Source organism: Tenebrio molitor, chromosome 1 (genome assembly GCF_963966145.1).
Source record: "Tenebrio molitor chromosome 1, icTenMoli1.1, whole genome shotgun sequence".
NCBI lineage: Eukaryota > Metazoa > Arthropoda > Insecta > Coleoptera > Tenebrionidae > Tenebrio > Tenebrio molitor.
In genome coordinates this window covers 27,129,866-27,150,577 of record NC_091046.1, presented here as the reverse complement: position 1 = coordinate 27,150,577, position 20,712 = coordinate 27,129,866, and the positions used below count along the sequence as shown (strand labels likewise).

Below are 20,712 nucleotides of genomic sequence, written 5' to 3'. Positions count from 1 at the left end.
TAATCTAATTTCCCAGTTGCCAGAAAATCAACAACTGGTGGTCAAAACGTGTATCGAGAGTGCAGGTCAGGCACTACATGGTAGGAGGTACACCAAAGATTGGATATATGCTTGTATACTTATAAAAATCAAGTCTCCAAAATTGTACAGGCATCTAAGAAATAGATACTTGCTACCTTTGCTTTCACCAAGCACTATCTCTCGACATATCAACAACATCGATAGTAGCTACGGTTTTCATAATAAATTATTTGAACTCTTAAAAGAAAAAACAAAATTTATGCCGGAATGTGAACGTCATGGAACTCTTATGGTGGACGAATGTAAAATTACTCCAAGCAAACACTTTGATAAAAATCGTCTTAAAGTAATGGGTTTTGTGGACTTGGGAAACTATACTCCTGAGAAGCAAAAAGATGAGTTAGGTGATCATGCTTTAGTGATAATGTTTCAACCATTTGCTGGCAAACAAATGCAGGCACTTACTTGTTTCTTATCAAAAGGCAGGAAATATTTAAGCAAAGTTGATCCTAGAAGCAACTCTCTTGTGTGAAGCAGCTGGGTTGTTTATAGATGTGGTTACTTCAGATGGTGCTACTTGGAACAGAGCCTTTGGTGCAGGAAATCCACAGCAACCTTGGTGTATTCATCCTTGCAAGGAAGAAAGAAAATTGAGAATGTGTTCCGATTTTCCACATTTAATAAAATGCATCAGAAATCGTCTCGTCTCCAAGGCAGAATTTCACGTACCTGAAGGTCGCGTTCAATTGACCCACTTCAAAATGTTAGTTGAATATGATGCAAATCACGAATTTAAACTGACCCCAAAATTAACACAAAAACATATTAAATCTGAACATCATGAAAAAATGACTACTAGATATGCATTTCAATTATTCAGTGCAACAGTTGCAGATTCCTTAATAATATTAAAAGAAAAAGGCATACCTGGCTTTTCCGATTGTGAAGCAACAATTCAATTTTGCAGACGGATAAATCACTAATGTGATATTTTCAATTCCAACAATAGTTTCAATGCACTTCGACTAAATTCTCCAGAACAACAAGCATTAGAAGATTTCTTGATTTACATGGAATTGTGGGAATCTTGTGCAGAACCTGAATTCTTTTTAATAAAATCTACGTCAAAAGGTCTAAGGGCATCCACTTGAACATTTTTTTTTCTATTACGGCTCAGTGATTTAGATTAATATCTTTATAATTCTTTGGTTAAGCCACCTCGTGGAAGTAATGTGTCTGGCGGAACTATGCTTGAAGCATTGGTCCATAACCCCAAAGATCTTTTGAGTTGTAGCACTCAAGCAAAAACAAATATATCAAAAGCCGAAGTCGATTTACACCTTGACGAAATGCTGGATGGAGATTTTGAATGTGCTGGCAATGTGGAGTTCAGTGATAATGAGGAAGCATTTGCATATATTTGTGGGTACATTGCTCGAAAATTTAAAGCTGAGAAATGCCAGAATTGTGTAAAAACAATCATTGGAGATGGTCTGGAATCCTTTAACACATTCATCACTCAGAGAAGTAGAGGCCATTTGGTATTCCCGTCGAAAGATCTCATAGTGTTGCTAAAAGATGTTGAAGCAATAATCTCTGAACACCTAAAATTAAACATCAAACATAACACGTTGCTCAACATCTTAAGCCGGCCACACACACAGACGGAAGAATGTGCAGTTAAAAGTGTACACGCTTGTCCTAAGTTAAACCCGTACTCTCTGTGAGTACACACACATTATTGCTTCCCCGTCAGTTGTGCAGCAAACGTTCATTGTGATGGTGGCCAAAAAGGAAATTTGTCTGATAACAGTGGCGTGCCCCTTTATTGTATTCACGAGACATATTTCGTAAATCAGACAAAATACGGCTGCCACTGAATTTTAACCGAAGCATGCAGAGACTTGTCGCCACACACAGTGAGTTATCCCCGCGCGGGTTTGAAATTGCACGCCAAAATTCAAGACAGTCTTGATTTCAACTGACTTGAATGCGCGTGCCACATTCTTCTCCACACACACGGAGTTTTAACTGTACCCCGTGGCGTGTGCATTCAAGTCTTGACTCTTCCCTCTGTGTGTGTGGCCCCCATTACAAATAATGGGGAAAAGAAAAACTTTTCATTATGTGAACGCTCCCCATACCTTTAGAGTGCCACCACCAAAGTTCCGTTTGGAAAAGTATTGCGGTTCTTTCCTCAAATCCCTCCAATAGCAGTTAAGTCCGTCGGGCCATATAATTTAAACATTTTTTCATTAGAAAAAATTATCTGAAAAGAATATGCTTCAAAAAAACTTACATTTTTTGAAAATTCTTAGGTTACATTCTCCTAGTTCATGTTGTGATGGGCAAATTCCAACCTAGCGGTTTTATGTCTAAAAAGGATTCTTGACTTTTAATAGTCACAATTTTCACATATGGTCGGCAGAAAATCTACAATTTGATCATTTACTTTAAAAATGTACAATGAGGGACATGGAATCCTGGGCAGTCTGTTATTGTCATTTCAAAAAGTGTCTGTAAATGCACCTTTGCCGTCATTATGATTGATATTTTCAAAAAAACTGTCAAATTAACTTAAGCTTGGTTATGAGTAGCTAAGGTATGGTTTAGAAATTTTGACAACTGAATGACACATCTGCCCAGTTTTCCGTGTCCCCAATAGTACTTTTCGTTTAATGTTGTTTCCGTTTTCTGTTAATGTCAAAGTGACAGAATTTAATAAAAGTTGTCTAAAGTCCATTCAAAAATCAAAAAACCACCACCTGTTGCTTTAGGTTGGTAAAATTTAAAAAACCCTAGGTAATTATTTCTTCATACTATGTTGGTAACAATAAATTATGACATTTACACATTTATTTGATTTAAATTTAAAACAAAATCCCATTGCTTTGAATTTTGTTCAAATTGCTTAGCACATTTCATTTATTTATTAACATGCCCAGAAAAACAAGAAATTTATTAACTGCAGGAATGAAAGCTTCTGTTGGGCGAGGTTACGAAGAAATTGAAAAATTATCGCCTGACCTTAGTTGTCGTCAGATTCATAAAATACTGATGCATATTTTTTCGGTAATTGTGGTGAATTTGTATTTTTAGAAACAATTCCAAATTTAATCTGTAACTAGGTATCGCGAGGTACAGTAATCAGTATTTTGAAACCCTATTTGCGCGGCGAAGAACTAAGATCGTACAAAAGTAAAGGCGGGAGACATAAGCGACCATTATTTGAAGACCATTTTTTAAAAGAAGAATTAGGCCGTCAAATTCAACAATATAAAGAAAATGGAGAATATTTCACTCTCGACAAACTGTTTCAGTTTGCCAGAGTGGAATTAAGGTACAATTACGGCCGCACTACTTTGTACTCAATTTTAAAATCAATGGGCTTTAGATATAAATTGGAAAATAATAGAAACATTCTCATGGAACGATCATTTATAATAGCAAAGAAAATTAAATTCTTAAGAACGTATTTGCAATATTTAAAAAATTATCCAAATGTAAAATTTATTTACTTAGATGAAACATGGATATATAGGTATGGTTCACAGCAAAAAACTTGGGTGAATGATGATTTGCCAAGTACTAATTACAAGATTCCAAAAACTGAAGGAAAGCGATTTACAATCCTCCATTCTGGTTGTGCATATGGATTTATGGAAGGGTGCGCTCTCCTGTTAGATACCAAAAATAATGATCGTGATTATCACAACACAATGAATGGTAACGTCTTTAAAGAATGGGTGTTAAATCAGTTAATTCCTGCATTGTTATCGCCGATGTTTTCTCAAGATAAAGTTGTGGTAATCATGGACAACGCACCCTACCACTCTGTACAACTTGATAAACCCCCAACTCGATCTGCAAAGAAGGAGAACCTACAAAATTACTTAATCAGTAAAAATATTGCATTTGACAAAAAATTTACAAAAAAACAATTATGGGAATTAATTGAACCAACTCTTACCAACTCGCCTGTACAATATGAAATTGACACACTTCTTGGTCAACATGGCATAGATGTCCTACGTTTGCCCCCTTATCATTGCCAATATAACCCCATCGAACATGCATGGGGTTATTGTAAATCTTATTACAATAAACATATTCACTTAAACACTGATGATAAGGACCGTGTTGCAAATTTGTGGGCAGAGGCATTATTTAGTTACACTCCTGAAATGTGGCAAAACACCATTGCCCATTGTGAAGAGTTGATAAAAAGTGATTGGATAAAAGAGATGGGCAACTCCAGTATTGATAATATTCCACCAGGGATTATAAACCTTGCCGATTCTGATGATGAAGAATCAGGTTTAGACCTCTCAGACAGTGACCAAGATAATGATGAGGATGAAGATGAACCTGAGCCGGAATATCGCCCGAGTAGTGGAAGCAATAACAAGACATCCTGCATCGCGAGTGGGCTACTTCTACTTCTATATTTCTTGTTTTTAATTCATATCTAAAGTACAGTTCATTGTTTTCTTTTTTTTATATTATTACATATTTCACTATTCTTTAATCAGAACTCCTGTTTTCGTGCCTGCTAACTTTTTTATTAAGTATTCTCATCGTATACTGTACAATAACATAGAATTCACACGAACCCCCGATAAATTTGAGTAATTTGACACTTAATAAACACTTAACCTAAAAATTACAATTCTCACCATCTCACCAAATTTTACACTAGACAGCGTTGCCGATAGTAATTATCGAGGAAATTGCGACGTTGGTGGTTTTTTGATTTTTGAATGGACTTTAAATATTTCATCAGAGTTTTTTAGCAGCAACATCTAAAGTCATTTCCTCGGAAACGCATACATTTAGTAGAGTTACCTTCAGGAAGGCGTGTTACAAAACTAACATGCTTTTGACGTTTTTTGTTGTAGAATCCTTGTCGAATTAAATATTAAAATTCGCAGTTAACGGCTCACGCGCCAGTTCTTGGACATCCTGTATAACACAAATGACGAGATATTTGTGAACCGCGATATCTGTCGATTCGTCTATGAGGAGAGAGTAAGGTGAATCCCCAATATCTTCTCTCAGGTTATCTGCGAAGTGCGGTGCGAGAATGTTTCTTTATTATTTCGCTGCATTTTGTCCGATGCATTTTTAAATAAGTATGTCGATTCCTCACCTCAAATTATAAATCTACTAATTTTGTGCATTCGATTTCCAGTAGGATCGAAACTGTGTTTTTTTGTTCTTAACATTAAAAATAATACTTCTAGAAAATATAACGTACCTTTAAAACTTTTCTTGCAAACAGCTACAAAATGGTCGGATGATAGAATTGCACAGTGATTTGCTGTAAATAAGCATATATTTACTACGTTTCCACGAGGAACCGAAAGCGATTTGAAAACGGTATTAATATTGAGTACAAAAGTGTACATATGAGTAGTTTCAATACCTAGTCGAATCGATTGAATTCTGTTTACAATAGTAGATTATACAGGGTTATTCTAAATGATTGTAGTCGAAGTAGGCCATGCCCATGTTATTACGTTTTTGCCGCTTTCATGTGAACTGTCAGTTGTGTCGCTGTCACTGTCATTTTTTAGGTGAAAAGTGCGGTGATGAGGATTTTATTTATTTTTGTTAAATTAACGATTGAATCCAGAAATATTGAGTTGTTCTATAATCAATTTTAAAAATATTGAGTTGTTTTGCACCCAATTTAACACATCATTTTGATGATTTTTTTATGTGGAGCGGCAACCATAACTTTTACATTCAGTTTTCACGCCTACTTCGACTACAATCATTTAGAATAACCCTGTATTATACTCGTAAGTGATAGAAATGCATCATTATAGGCTGTGTGCATGGGTACAAGTGGCGCCGCTTGGTGGCCGGAATTGTAAACCATTTCTAGCATCTGAAACGCGTGTATCAAGCGGCAAGTCCAAGTTTTTACTGTTTTTATAAATAAATTGTGTGCCGGGAAGTGCTATTTTGCATTATTATACACACTAAGATATAACAAATGTATTTATAAAAAAACTTGTCGCATAATCAAAACAATTTTTAAATTATACTCGAAATACTACAGATGGATATTGTCCTTCGAACGGCGTTCCAATTTATCGAAAATCGGAAAATACCCTAGATTTTGCACTAGCAACGGTCGAGAAAGATATGAAACTTGCTAAGGAACATAACTGCCGTGTTCAGGAGAAAAAAAAACTTACTTTGGGACCATAATTGATGGTTTTGTGGTGCGGCAAACTTTTGTTACCGCAACTCCGTATAATGTTAAAATAATGCACTTGTGTCGCCAGCCAGTTCCAATGTGTAATATGTAGTAATTTACGTTACGTCATTGTCATTTTCTCAAAATAATATATTATCTTATGAGGAGTAAAAATGTAGTTCTATGTGCTGAGCACATAAAACCAATTTTACTCCGAATACCATATGTATACTAATTTTTCTTCAAACCTTCATAACAAATTATTTAGTAATGTTACGAAACCAGGTAGAAGATTGGGTAGACTACTAAATTAATATAGCTCTTTTTGCGAAGCGTTACTATGACTATGACTAGTATAAACAACGCTGTGAACAAAATACGAAATAATTATCCGTCTGTCAACCCATTTTAATTTGGATAGATTTTGTAAGTACGTTTTGCGATAATGTACAGGTTTCTTAATTAAACCTTATTTATTCACTTCAGCTTTCAATATCTCTCATTCAGACACGAATTTGTTACAATTTGAGGTAGGAATTTCAAATGATTTAGCTATAGTCTATTTTTTCCTGGTAGGCGCGTGCGTGCGCATTTACAAAATCCTGCAACGAAATGCGACTTTCCTATTGGTTACTTTATTTTTCTACTTACACTAGAGAAATGTGCAATATTACAGTGTTCTGTACTGTCAATCAGGTCCAAGCTGCCATTTTTGTTTCATAGTGTCTTACTTTTCCGTTCGTGTTTTGTGTCTGTTTTGTTTCTGTTTCGTGTCTGTTTTCTGTTGTGTCCGTTTATTTATTGAAAAAACAGGTCTTAGTTCTTAGAGGTTAAGAAGTTTTTATATGTCAACAAGATGTCTCAATTTCGATCACCAAATAAACGGCGTAAGTTGGATTTATGCTAATAGCAAGTAACAGTTTTTTATTAATGCATAAATTCATATTTATAGCAAATTTCTCACAAGCCGAGAAGATCTAGAAGAGAAGAGAAGAAAGACCGTTTAAGTATTTCGTGGGATCCTCAAGGATTTTGCCGAGTTAACAAAGACGGCTCAAATGGAAAAAACTGCAGATTATACTGGTATTGATTTCAGATTTTGTTTTTGTTTTATCACAGCTTAATTACTTTGTGTTGAAGGTTGTGGATTTAGAACCATTCAACGATACTTGGCGGAAGAAAAGGCACCGAAGAAACCTGATAGCAAATGTATAATTCAATTGGATGAACATCAAAAATATCTCCTTTTCTCTTGCAAGATACATGGTTATTATAAATGATTGTAGTCGAAGCAGGCCATGTCCATGTTATGAAATTTTTGCCGCTTTCATGTGAACTGTCAATTTTTGTTGATGTCACTGTAATTTTTTGTATGTGACAATTTAATTCATACACTAAAAATCCCATAAGCAGCGATGTTTTTGTCACTATGACAGCGAAAAAAGTTTGCCCTAACTTTTCCAGCGACAAAACGGAACCTAACTTTTGAAAGCGTTTGATTCTAGTAGGTCTGCATCATCGTACTTTTCCGTATTCATTAAATTGTCTTACCGAATTACACTCAAGTTTTTGTTTTTTGGGTCGAAGTAAACTTTACATTTATAATTCGAGTTTTGTTGCCTGCAATTAAACTCAAAAAACTGCCAGAGGGAGTTTTTTTCGTTGAATTGCCAGGCAACAAAATTCTCATTGAAATGTCAAGTTTACTTCGGCAAAAAAAAGCTCGTGTAAATTATAAGTGAAAAGTGCGCTGATGATTATTTTCTTTTATTTTTGTTTTTTAAATTAACGATTGAATCCAAAAGTATCGAGTTATTTTGTACCCAATTAAACTCCTGTATGTATAAAATAAAAATAAAAAATGTTGTACATATAATATTTGTTATCAAATTTTCCACGAGTTTATTCATAAACTTTTTTGTTTACATTTTACAAATTATACAAAAATTAAATCATAAACATGAGTTTTATATGCAACCACAAATACTGATCCCCCTAGATAATATGCAACCAAAAATACTAATAATTCCTGCATCCTGCTAAAAATTTTAGCTATGTGATTCTACCTTTCGGAGATGCGCACGCACGCGCCTACCAGGAAAAAATAGACTTTAGTTTACTTCACAGCCGCTCATCAGCGGAGATGATAACTTACACAATTATGAATGTATTGAAATAGTATATTATTTAACGAGTTCATGTGTAAATTGGGCTGTTTATGGCATGAGTCTGCCAGTTTAAAACGCCAGTGAAACGAGCGTTTTAAAAACCCAGCAGTGCCATAAAAAGCCCAATTTACACACGAACGAGTTGCATACGACGTCTTTTTTTGTTCGACGAGCACCTTAAAGGCTCCAAATAGCTTAAAATCATTAAAATTAGCTTGACGTTTCGTTTTGACAAGTTGTGACATTTATCAAAATCCGTTCATACAGGAGAAATTTCTCAAATTCTAACAGTGTCGAACAAAAAAGTACTTTACTTTCCGAGATGTGAGTACGAGTTTCAGTGCCCAACACGTGTTTTATTAATCAAAATATAACTGGCGACAATATAAAGCCGTGCTTGCTAGGCTAAAATGCAGTTACGACGGCCGCCACCATGGGCGCTGCTGTAACGTGTTTCGTTAACCACGCCTCCATGCACATAGCCTATACAAGAGTGAGAATTTTTACCGACGAGTGGGCTTGCGCACGAGTGGGACACTTCTCACGAGTTTCATAATGGCATTTCGATCACGTGTGATATACGACGTTTTATCTTACAGGTGCAACTATTGCAAAAAATTCAAGAAACGAAGTTTCATTCAAGTAAAATGACAGCTGTCAAATTTAGTCACTTGTGAGTACTTTATGTCAAGTTAAATGGCAGCTGTAAAATTTACTCACTAGTGAGTATTTTATCTCACTTGTGATTAAAATTTGACTTCTGTCACCGAAAACAATGGTCTAAGGTAGCTCAAAAACTCCACCTGTAAGATAAAAATATTTTATTCATCCGTCAATAGTGTAATTTGTGATCCTAAACTTATTTTCACCTTACTGTTTACGCTTGTGTTTGTGAGTGAAAATTAAAACAAAGAGTCAAAAATGATTACAGCAACTAAAAAGGCTCTGTTGTGCATGGTTACGTTTCAATTGTTTATTTCCTTATTTCAACTTATTAATGAAGAGAAAGCTGAAGATAAAGAAAGACAAAACGAAACTGTGTCTTTTATGCTCCAACACCAAATGAGAGTTATTCATCACTGCAACAGTCGAAGATCCTACGAGAGAAATAATAAGCGGAAGCGGAGTTGCTGGATGAAGACCAGAAGTAGATACTGGTGGCATCGACTTGTACAAAAGCATTTTACTGATGAAGATTCGCTACAAAATTTCAGAGTTAGCTCCTCAACATTTAAGTTTTTTCGCAATCGTCTCAAGCCGTTTCTACAAGCAAAGTGCAATGCTGTTCAAGATCCTGCAACGGTTGAAATAAAAGTGGCCATTGCTTTGTATAAATTGGCTTCTTGTGCAGAATATCGAGTCGTTGCTAATCAATTTGGGACCAACAAAAGCGTCGTTCACATATATGTTTTTGTAAAATCGTATCAAAATGAAGTCATTTATACAGTAATTTGCGGGCGTAAATAATTCCTTTTGCCTTGCGCCCTAAGGCCTAAAAGAACAACAATTAATTTGAATATCTATTTTATTGAAATATGTATGTAGTTGAATGAACAAAATCACTTGTTTACATTCACATTTATGTCTATCTTCAAAGTTAACACTTGACTTTGCTGTATATTTTGGTCAGTAGCAGGGACATCAATAGCAACAGGATTGGCAGGTAAAGATTCATCTAATTTTATTTTCTTTGATGAAGGTGAACTCGTAGACATAGAAACACTTCTTGGCGGAGAAGATTTAGAAGCACCAGCTACCGACGCACAAGATTCTCCCACTAGAACATTTTTGGCAATATTTAATTTGGTCTTATGACTGTTATCAATGTACGATTCAGCCGTTGTTGAACTCTTCCAACCTCCTAATCTCTTTAAGTTCGTCATATCCGTTCCAGTATTAGCTGCAAGTGTAGCAGATGAGCATCGAAAACAATGGCCCGTATAATCAGCAGGATTTTCTAACTTCAAAAATCCAGCAATTTTTCGGGGTAAAGAACCGAGTGTATTTTTCCCTACCACCTGATTTACACATTTACCATTTTTATACTTCAAGAATAGCCTGCGATGTTGTACATGCGAAGGTCTCAGAGCGATATATCTTCTATACATATCCAGAAAATCCAAGGACTCTTTGTCGTTGTCGATAATTGCAAAAGTTCGATAGACCTTTGTTTTAGTGTTGTTAACACTTTCAAGTAAGGCAGATCCGACATTCTCTATGTCGCCCAACTTCAAATTACTTAGCTCTTCGCGTCGACAAGCCCCTCCGAGTCCCATCAATAAGGCAACCTATATAAAAAAATTGTTTCATTGACGTAGTAACAGCGTTCAAGATTTTTTCCAATTGTTGGTTCCTTCTTTCAGCACTCCTCTCCTCGCTTTCTCGTTGGTATTCAAGAAAAAAGTCGTCAACATTTGTTGCTGCCGATTCGCAAAGTCCTTTTCAATTTCTTCTTGTATCCTCTGCCATTTCTTCTTTATTACAGAAAAACGCGATGTATTCTCAGAACACGGAACACTCTCTGAATTTGCTGGTGAGCACACCTGGTTGTTTCATCTTCTGTCACAGTTTCGTCCACCTGCAATACTACATCTTGCTGCAACAACTGTGAGGGTGTCTCAATGGCATCTATTGCTTCTAAATTTGCCGATGGCCGGGACCCCAATATTTCATCCAGGATTTCGAACAACTCGCATTGCGAGCGATCCTCGCCACTTGTGTTTTTTTTTTGCATTTATAATATGCCACCTTCAGTGCCTTGTTTTAATTTGTTCTGGCGATTTATTAGTTATCCCTTTTTTCGCCATTTTAGAATGGACCAACTTATAGATTTCGGCATTCTTGTACTTTTTGCCGTCAAATAGTTTATTGATGTTGTTTTGTCGGAAAACTTCTACCAGCACCAGACACTCATTTTCTCGCCACACATTTCGTGTATGGCTTTCCGCAGAGGAAGACATTAGAAAGTTATAAATTATCATAATATAAATTAAGAGCGTTAACAAGCGCGAAAGTAAGGTAAGATTGTGGTTAGGTCGTTAGGTCTCAGACGAGAGGATAAATAGCACCTTGCATTCCGTCATTTGATTGGTCAAAATAATGTTGCAAATATGAAAATCTGGTAAAGAAAGAATTATTAAAAAAATGCAAAAAATAAAATAGGAAACGCTAAGAAACTTAAGGGAAAACAGTGGACTCAAGAAGATGTAAATATTAAAACTTATGGAAGTATTAGGTATTATGTTATTTTTTTTTTTATATTTTATTGTTATTAATTGAAGTTAAAATCTCGGTTAAAATCAAATATATAAATTTTGTGAAATAAAACGCTCGATGTTTTGTTTTTTGTGTTTTATTTTGATAACTATCTAAAAACAGTAATAACACATAAAAATACATAATATCCTAAACTAATAAATACCTTGTTTGTTTTTTATTTTATAACAATGTTTTTTTTTATATACATTAGCTAAAACCGGACTTATCCTAGGTATTACATAATTATTGTTTTCCTTAATTCTTAAAAAGTTCATCAGACTACACTGCGCTAGTGATACTTATGGTCTTCTTTTGATGAGTGGGAAATACATAAGGATACAAAAGGGATAAGGAGGAACTCGGTAAATTCGCTTTGGATTTCATTTTTTTACTACGAGTTGTTCGTCCCGATGATGGAAACGAGCCGTTATCGAAACGGACAACTTTCTGTGTCCTTATCTTGCTTCGCCTCTGCTGTTTTTCGTTTTTGTGACAGGACGGCGGCGGCGAGGGCCGGGGCCGGAAGAAGTTCTCCCGGAGTAGTCCGGTTGACTCTTCCGCGGATCGCTGCCGCGGTGTTTGTTGAGAGCCGGCGGGCAGATGCAGGATCCCGCTTGGCAGGTGGTGCGCTGGTGGTCCCCCTTTCCGGGACTGTTCTTCGAAGACGAGGACGAGGGGTGACCAGTGGAGAGACGCGTGTGAAAGGACCACCGTGAGGTGCTGTGTAGTTTTAAGTTTAGGTTGTAAGTTAGGGCAAGTTCTAGGTTTAAGTTTGTAGTTAATAAGTTTGTAAATTGCTCTCGACGAGAGAAATGTAACAAAGATTGTGGGTTTTCAGCCCCACATTTATTCGAAAAATCTCTCATTAGAGCACATGCATCTAAAAATTGACACTTGTTGTTTGACACTTGTTGTTTGTACTAGGCACTCCAAGCACATGGATTTTCAGAACTTATTCTTGCGCTACTTATATGTTTTAATATTAATTTAATACATTCCCAATGAGTCTTATGAAACAAAACAGGCACACCACGTGCCAATTTTCCACGTATCACACATCGCATATACTGATCTGCTGTCTGTTTTCCTGCAGGTGTTAGGGAATTATACAAATCATCATTAGTACCATTTCTTATTCCATGAGTTTTCTCTATAATTGAAATTTTTTAATAAACAATTGTCAAATCGTTGTCGTGTTGGTATGAGCCAAACAGTGATTTTCATGATAATACGGTTAGTCACACTGAGTGTCTATATTTTTTTAATGTAACTGGGCCTGCGCCCTGACGAGCGAGATTTTATTTCAAATTCGAAAAAGATTTCTGCTGATTTCTCATTCAATTTGTTTTGAAAATGAATTCGCGGAAGAAAGGTAGGGGAAGTGAAGTGAATATAACCTTAACTATGATTTGGTGTCAAATTGTTATACAGCTGGTCCATATTAGCACATTTTAGGGTGGTACAGATGGTTTTTTACTTAATTTTGACATGGACAATTGTTTATTAAAAAAATTTCACTATACATCCTCAATTAAAATTCTTTGAATTTCTCCTGCTCTTCTTCTATTAAATAATTGAAGGGTTAGTTAAAGTATACATAGCTAGTGCTTTCCAGTCGGAAACAGAAAACTTTTCTTTTAAATTGTTAAAATATTATTATTATTTAGAGCGGTTTTTGTCTAAATATTTTTTTTGGATTTGAATATCTCCCAAGTTAGGGATCTCAGTCCCTTTATTTCTTTTCTTTTCCAATTGATTTTCAAGAACTGTTTTATTCACAGATGTTCCATAATCTTCATGAAGTAAATGTAAAAATTCTTCGACGTTAGTTTTAAGATATTTATTTTGGTCTTTAATACATTCGCTTACTAGAATTTTGCCAACTTGTTTTAATAAGATACCAATCATATAAGGATAGGATGGTGCTCTATAGCATCCAGTTTGTTCATTTAGACCTCCCAGTTCATTTATTGTCTTTAAAGTTAAATCATAATATCGAGAATTATAAATATGTAGAAGCAAAATTCAGAATTTCTGGATTTTTTTCTTTAATCACAAGCAAAAGTCGACCAAGAGATCTTAATTTTGATCGAATCTCCTTATGGTGATATTTGGCTCTATATTTCTTGAGTAACTTATTTCCTAATAGTATGAGTAACTTGTCTTGTCGCAAAATGTTTGTCACTGCATCATGTCGCAGTATTGGAAAAACTTCATCACGAAGAACAGGACTTGCAATGTCAAGTAAATGCATTCTCGATTGTCGTCCTGATTGCATAATATTTCTTTCTCCCTTTCTGGAAGTCTTCATACATTTTCGAAAGTGACGCCTCAGTGTTAATTTTGAAAAAAAAGATTTACAATTGTAGCAGCACTCATAATGTGAATCTGTGCGTTGTTTTTCCAATTGAGGTCGTCTTGAAACTAGAAGTTGCTTCTCGTTATTGTAAACTGGAGAACAGTTATATTCAAAAGTGCCTTTCTTTCTTAATTCTTCAATTAGTTTCAATTGGTCTGGAGATCCTTGACAGAAAATTGTTAACATAAAAAAGGTGAACTTTAGGTTTCCTGACTTGGAATGGGTTTAGGGTGGGTTGTAAAGATTATAATAATGACGATTTACGACTGTGAGCACTTCATTCCTGGAGGCACAAACAATCCGCATATTGCCGATATTCGGCATCCCTTTTTAATAACTAGCAGGTATACTAGACTAGCACGTCGGCGGGCAAATACTGACCACTATCGTAAATCTTTATTATTATAAATTTTACAAGCTTCCCTAAACCCATTGCAAGTCAAGAAGCTAAAGTTCCAATTTCTCGTTCCCAAACTATACATTTTTACTTGCTTTTGTCAAAAAATATAATATCTTAAACTTCAGGCTTATCCTTATGAGCAAGACACAAATGTCTAGCAAATTTAGTTGTCAACTTTTTGCAGAAAATGCAAATACGACTGATCCGCCGTCTGACGATAATTTCAGAGGTTGTCCCGTGCCGTGTCATAATATCCTATCGGTAGGAACTCCTCCTTCAATCTCTCGCAGATGTCCGTCCAGCTGGACACGCTACTCCCTATCATCCTGAGCCAGATCAGGGCTTCGCCCTTGAATAGCACGTTCGCGTGTCGACGCAGGACGTCATGCGGTAGATCGTCTTTACGGTCCCCCTGAAAGATGATGCCCCAAATCTCTATTTCTTGTTCGCCGTTCCGGTAGTATCTGAACGACAAGGGGTCGTCTACGGCTTCTGCTTGTGGTGTGGACGTGACAGGAAGAAACATTTTTAGTTCTAAAAGCAAGGACGTATTGCGAATTCCCGTCAAGAACTTGCTGCGAAGTATGAAGCTCTCTACCGCCTTCTCTATGCCCACACTCAACTTCTCTTTCGCTTCGGTTTGCGCACCCGTTTCGACCGTAACCCTACTTAATCGTCTTCTCAAGTGAGCTAGCTTCGTCGTTATTACGCGGAGGCTAGGTTCATCCAATACTCGTGTGAGTAACTCCCGGACCCCATCTAAGGAATTGAGGGAAAAGGATAGGAGAAAGAAGAAAAAAGGGAACGATAGAAAGATAGGCCGCAGCTAGACAGCCTAGAGGCGTGAAGCCAACTCAGCCCTAGATATTGGGGCCAACGCGTGTTGTTCCAGCCGCCCCGAATGGCTGGCACAGTAACTCAAAATGACACCGCAAAAGAAAACTGAAAGTGAAACGATTAAAAAAAAACTGAAAGCTGAAGCGATAAACAAACAAAACTGAAAAATCTCAAAATGAGCGTCCCGAAAAATGTGACGGCAGGTGGGCGCGTCGCGGCGACATGTGACGTCGTGCTTTTTCTGCTAGCTCCAGGTGTTTGAGCAGCGATGTGATATTCCCGCGAGCAATGGTAGGAACACTTGGGCCTCCTACACCGGTCAAAAAAAATAGTGGCATTTTGACATGCTACATGGTTTAAGAAAAAAAATCTTGAAAATCCTATCCTATATCAGATGGAAGAACAGAATTTGTGGTTTACGGCTGACGCGCGAGTTCTGGGACACCGATATAGAGTCACCTATTTCACCCTTAACTTTTTTACTCAGTCCGTCAAAAGCATCTATTATTTCAATTGACTCTGAAACTGCGATTTTAGTTTATGAAGAGTTTCAAACAAAACTATAGTTCGATTTAATGCAATAACGACGGTGAGGCAATTCTGTTGATTTCACAATTTTTTTACAATTATCCAAGGTAGCGCTGGAATCAGTTTTTTGAAGAATTAGATACTAAATACCTACCTACAAAATTATCGACTGTAATTACACGAGAGGTCTTTTTTGTACGGATAAAATTGAATTTTTTTACGATAATTTGGTTGCTTGGTAAATTGACGACACAAATCACCCGATAAAAAAACGAGTTCGAAAGACGAGTTTTTTTATCTGGTGGTTTGTGGAGTCAATTTACGAAAAAGAAACCAAATTAGAGTTTAAAAAATGAAGTTTTATCCTGGACGACAAAAACCTCGAGCGTAATTCGATGAGATAATTTAATGAATAATAATAATAGGTAGGTAATTATGAAAAATTGAATTGGCCATTTTGCACTTCAATTTATTACAAGCTGTGTCAATGTTTAAGATTGTTGGTTCGTTATCATAACAACAAACAATAATCAGGTTCGAAAAAGTTTGCCATGGAAGTTTAAGCACATTTTATCCAGATGCAAAGTTAGGGCTAACTTTATCCGTTGTCAAAGTGACAAATGCATCGCGGCTTATGGGATTTTTTATAGATGAATTAAATTATCGGCTTAAAAAATTGCTGCCTCTAACTATATACCCCATCTTTTTTGTTCTGGAGGCAATAGAATATTTAGAAGTTGCTCCTTATAAAACTGGACTCTCAAGGGGCTTTTAAAAATAAATTTTTTACATTACTAATTAAATCCGGAACAATGGGAATTTTGATTCCTAATACCGTGCCTTCAAACAAATTCGGAATCAGAATCAGGCTGTGATTTATATATTTCTATTATTCTATTAACGGTTGGTAATAGACGTTTAAACACGTGTACTGACCTGTCCAAGGTCACTGCTGTGCCTTTAAAAATTGCATGTTACCAACTTCATAATAAAATCGGCCTACTCCAATTCCTTGAGTTAAGCATGTTACGTGAATGATGTTTTGAAAAAAAAACACATTAATTTTGGGCTCCTCTTGTCATACGAGTAGGAGTAGGAGCAGTGTCAAACAACATTTTTGAACACTTGACGAAAATGTATGAAACGGTAATGCAAAAAGCTGAAAATATGCAGCAAATGTCCAAATATGCAACATATCGATTGCCTAATACTAATACGACGTAACCCACTAAAAGCAAATTTTACAGGAGAAGAAGAAAACTATTTATTTTGTTTGCATTTGGTTAAATCCTTTTATCTAATCCCGTGGGATAAATGACACTTATCCCACTCATGTGAGTGGAATAAGGAACTTCATTACCGGACGCATTTCATTACTCCACTCAGTGGGATAAGTGAGCTTCATTACCCCACTCAGTGGGATAAGTAAGTTATTATTCCACTGAGTGGTGTAATGAAACTGGCGGAAATAAATAAGATTTACCTTTTTGTTATATTCATAAACTTATGACTAAGATCAATAATAACTGATTTTAACAAATATTACAAAACATCCCAGCCTGTGTAGGTAGGTAGACTCCAGTCGCTGCGTGAGGGGACATTAGGTGGGGATGTGCAGCAACGCTATTACGTTCGACCGTTCTGTGGTTGGACTAGGTCCATTTATTCGTACATAAGAATGTTTGCTATTGGTTGGATATTTGAACCGCGCAAGTTTCCCCCTCCAAATGTCCCTTCACCCGCTAACAGAACTTTAGAATCGTATTAAACTGTAAAGGACCTGGGGCGGAGCTTAGCTTGCGCGGCCTTTAACACGTCAGTGGCGTAGGGAAAATGAGAATCGCTGGGAACCACGACAGTGGCGCATCATCTAATCGGAAATTTTCACCGTAGAATAAAACGTTTGAGCAGTTTGTGAATAATAATGAATAGGGAATTTTTGTCAGATTTGAGGGCGAAGGCTAGCATTATTATTTTATAATATAATACCTAATTTATGCATGCAGAATTGTGGATAAAAGTATTACACGTAAAATCAACTTTTTATTAAATTTTATAACTCCTGATTTTTTCTAACACAGAACACACTTTGATTCGTGTTTTATAAATGCGATAACGTTGACGATAATTTCGCGAGCTCGACTGTGTAAAATTTTCCCATGCTGACCTTAAGTTTGATGCGAAGCCATTCCAATCAACTGCTAAAAAACCTAAAACATTCCACTGGTTAGTTAAGTTTTCATTTCATTTACAAGTCAATTGTTATTGAAAGTGAGGTTATAAAATTAATTTTCCTATTATTTATCGTCTTTATCGCCGTCCACCCTATTATCTTCATCTTCCTCATTTTTCATATTCTTTGATATTAGTAGCCTGGTCTTCATACTGCAGCGCATCATTAAGAAAATGTACATCTTGATGTCACGATTAGGTTCATATTTCAGGCATCTTAAAGCACTTACTTTCAAATCATTTTTCTTGTTTCCAGGACGTATCTCTTACAGTTAGGATCTTCAATTATGCCGATATAATCAGTAGGTAAAAATATATCTTTCCCTTTAAGCCGCTTTTCAATGAGGCTATGAGTAGAGTCACACTACATTTAAGTGTGACCCTTTTCAAGATACTTCTGCTCGATAATTATGTTGTATTGAATAGCTAACACAAGGTAGGTTTAACTTCATTTTGTAAAATTGAATTCAAATGTTTTACTACACAAGTTGCAAAAACAGAAGAGCAGAGTTCTCCTTCAGTCTCGTTCCACAAAAAGTTTTTACTGTGGTGTGTTTTTAAATTATAGATAGTGAAGTTGAGCACCTGTAACTTTGTTTTATAATAGGCGGTGCTAACTGCTAGGTTAGGACATAACTTCATGGCTTGAACATCCATGGTGAAATAGTACAGTAGATTTTCTTCTGCTTTTTTTTTGTCAACATCTTTTTCACTTCGTGCCGCTTCCTTTGCTTTGACATGCTCTTGGTAATCGCTTTCATCCAACTGCTTTGTTTTATAAGCAAAACAAATATCGCACTGATCCTTACGTAGCTTGTACAGCCCTATGTTCATTTCATCCATTTCTCTAGACCTAGAAAATAAGCAAGTCGATAGTGGTATCACAGAATCCACCAAGCAGTTTTCTTTTTATATTTCATAATTTACTGTTTAATCTATATTTCACTGGTAATGTCTTGTTTTTAAAGCATCTAGGATTGGCGGATTTTCCTATAATAAGCAGTCTTCTTTTTTCTGTTCCTGTCATGTTCGCAGCTATCAAACAGTAATTCTCACTTTAGACATCTTCCCTCCAGCACAGCTTTCTCCTTTGAATTTCAAAGTTTTATCCGGTGTCAGTTTGTAAAAAAGCCCGGTCTCATCGGCGTTGAAAATGTCTTTACTGTTATAGTTGTTGCAAATATCAGGCCAAATAGTGCTAAGCCAGTCATCAACAACATTCATATTAACTGACGCAGACTCACCAACAATTTTTCCTCCACTGATGCAATGTCTCTGCTTAAATCGTTCAATCCAACTTCTAGAACATGTAAAGTCTTTTTTAGCAATGATACTACCCATTTTAGAAGCCTGTTCCTGAAGAATTGGGCCACTTAAGGGATCATTATCTTTCCTTTTTTGATTAAACCACTGTAAAAGTCCCTTATACAGCTCTTCATGAGTTGATTTTTTCATTCTGTCTTTGTCATTTTTACAGCATTTTCTGTGAAATTTAGTATCGTGTCACACTAGCTTAAGATTAACGTTACCATACAATGATAAAATATCTTCTCTTTTCTTCCAAGTTACGGACACGGTAGATTTAGGCAAACTCATTTCACGACATATGTCACTTTGTTTAACACCATTTTTTATTTTTTGAATAATATCATACTTGGCTTTTAGTGTTAACGCTTTACGTTTTTGTTTTTCCATTGTGAACGACCAACACGAGACTATAAACTAAACTCGTAACATTCACTCTATTCACACTAGAATCTCCAACCCTACTGAAAATCAAATTAATATACTCCACATCCTAAGTGTCAGCAAAACCCATTGTAGCGCTTCTAAGTTGCAAAAAAACTGCTCGACGTTGTTGCGGTTAAAGGAGAAAGGCTGCAGCCTTCAGGTTGCCTAATGCTCAGTGCTGGATGCTGTTTCATGGACCCTTGTAACCAATCCACTCCCGCTGATATCTTCTTTATCCATTTCTCTGGGATCTAAATTTTATTATGGACGGCAAGTTCATACGCTAGCCGCCTCACATCTTTTGTTGATTTGCCGTAGCACATTTGGCTACATTTAATAATAAAACTCTTCAGAATAATTTCCTGTAGGATAACATTTTTTCATTACTTTTATTATTTTGTGTCATCTTAACATATCTCGCCAATGTTTGATGTTTCACGTTGTTTTTCTCCGCTGCCTTCCTTAAGCTTAATTTGTGTTTAATAACATCTTTGACAGCCCTTTTCATTGATTCGGCACTAAACAGGCCTTTTTCAGATTTTCTTTTCCGTCCTCGTGACATACCTTAAGCAAAATAATTTTTTTTTCAACATAAATCGTTAGATATGGGCCACCCTGAGACACGTTTCAAGGAGGCCCAAAATTCGTGTCTTATTGTAGCCCATGGTAGGTCTTAGTTACAAACCGCAATATTTTAATAAAACGTGAAAAAATCAACTCGTAATACACACAAAGAATGATATTTAAATTTACCTAACTTGACGTTGTCAAAATCTTCACAGTTGCCCAAACATTTACTTGAAATTCCATACCATTCTTACTAGAATTATGTTGCTAGGCAATTCAAACCTTTGGTTAAATTTACGTGAAATTCAAATTGACAGCGTCCTTCTGATTGGTCAACTTTAATTATTCATTACAAAAAATCGATTATACCCTGTTCTTTTTTTTAAACGCTATTGCTTTCAGT

The 20,712-nt window shown here is 36.0% G+C and overlaps 1 long non-coding RNA gene across 1 annotated transcript; it reads left to right on the top strand.

Moving 5' to 3' along the window:
• Positions 1–5,438: 5,438 nt before the first annotated feature.
• LOC138141348 (uncharacterized) lies at positions 5,439–8,188 on the top strand. The gene is made up of 3 exons (XR_011163108.1): positions 5,439–7,116; positions 7,182–7,312; positions 7,370–8,188. It is a non-coding gene; the product is annotated as an uncharacterized lncRNA (long non-coding RNA).
• The last annotated feature ends 12,524 nt before the right edge of the window (positions 8,189–20,712 follow it).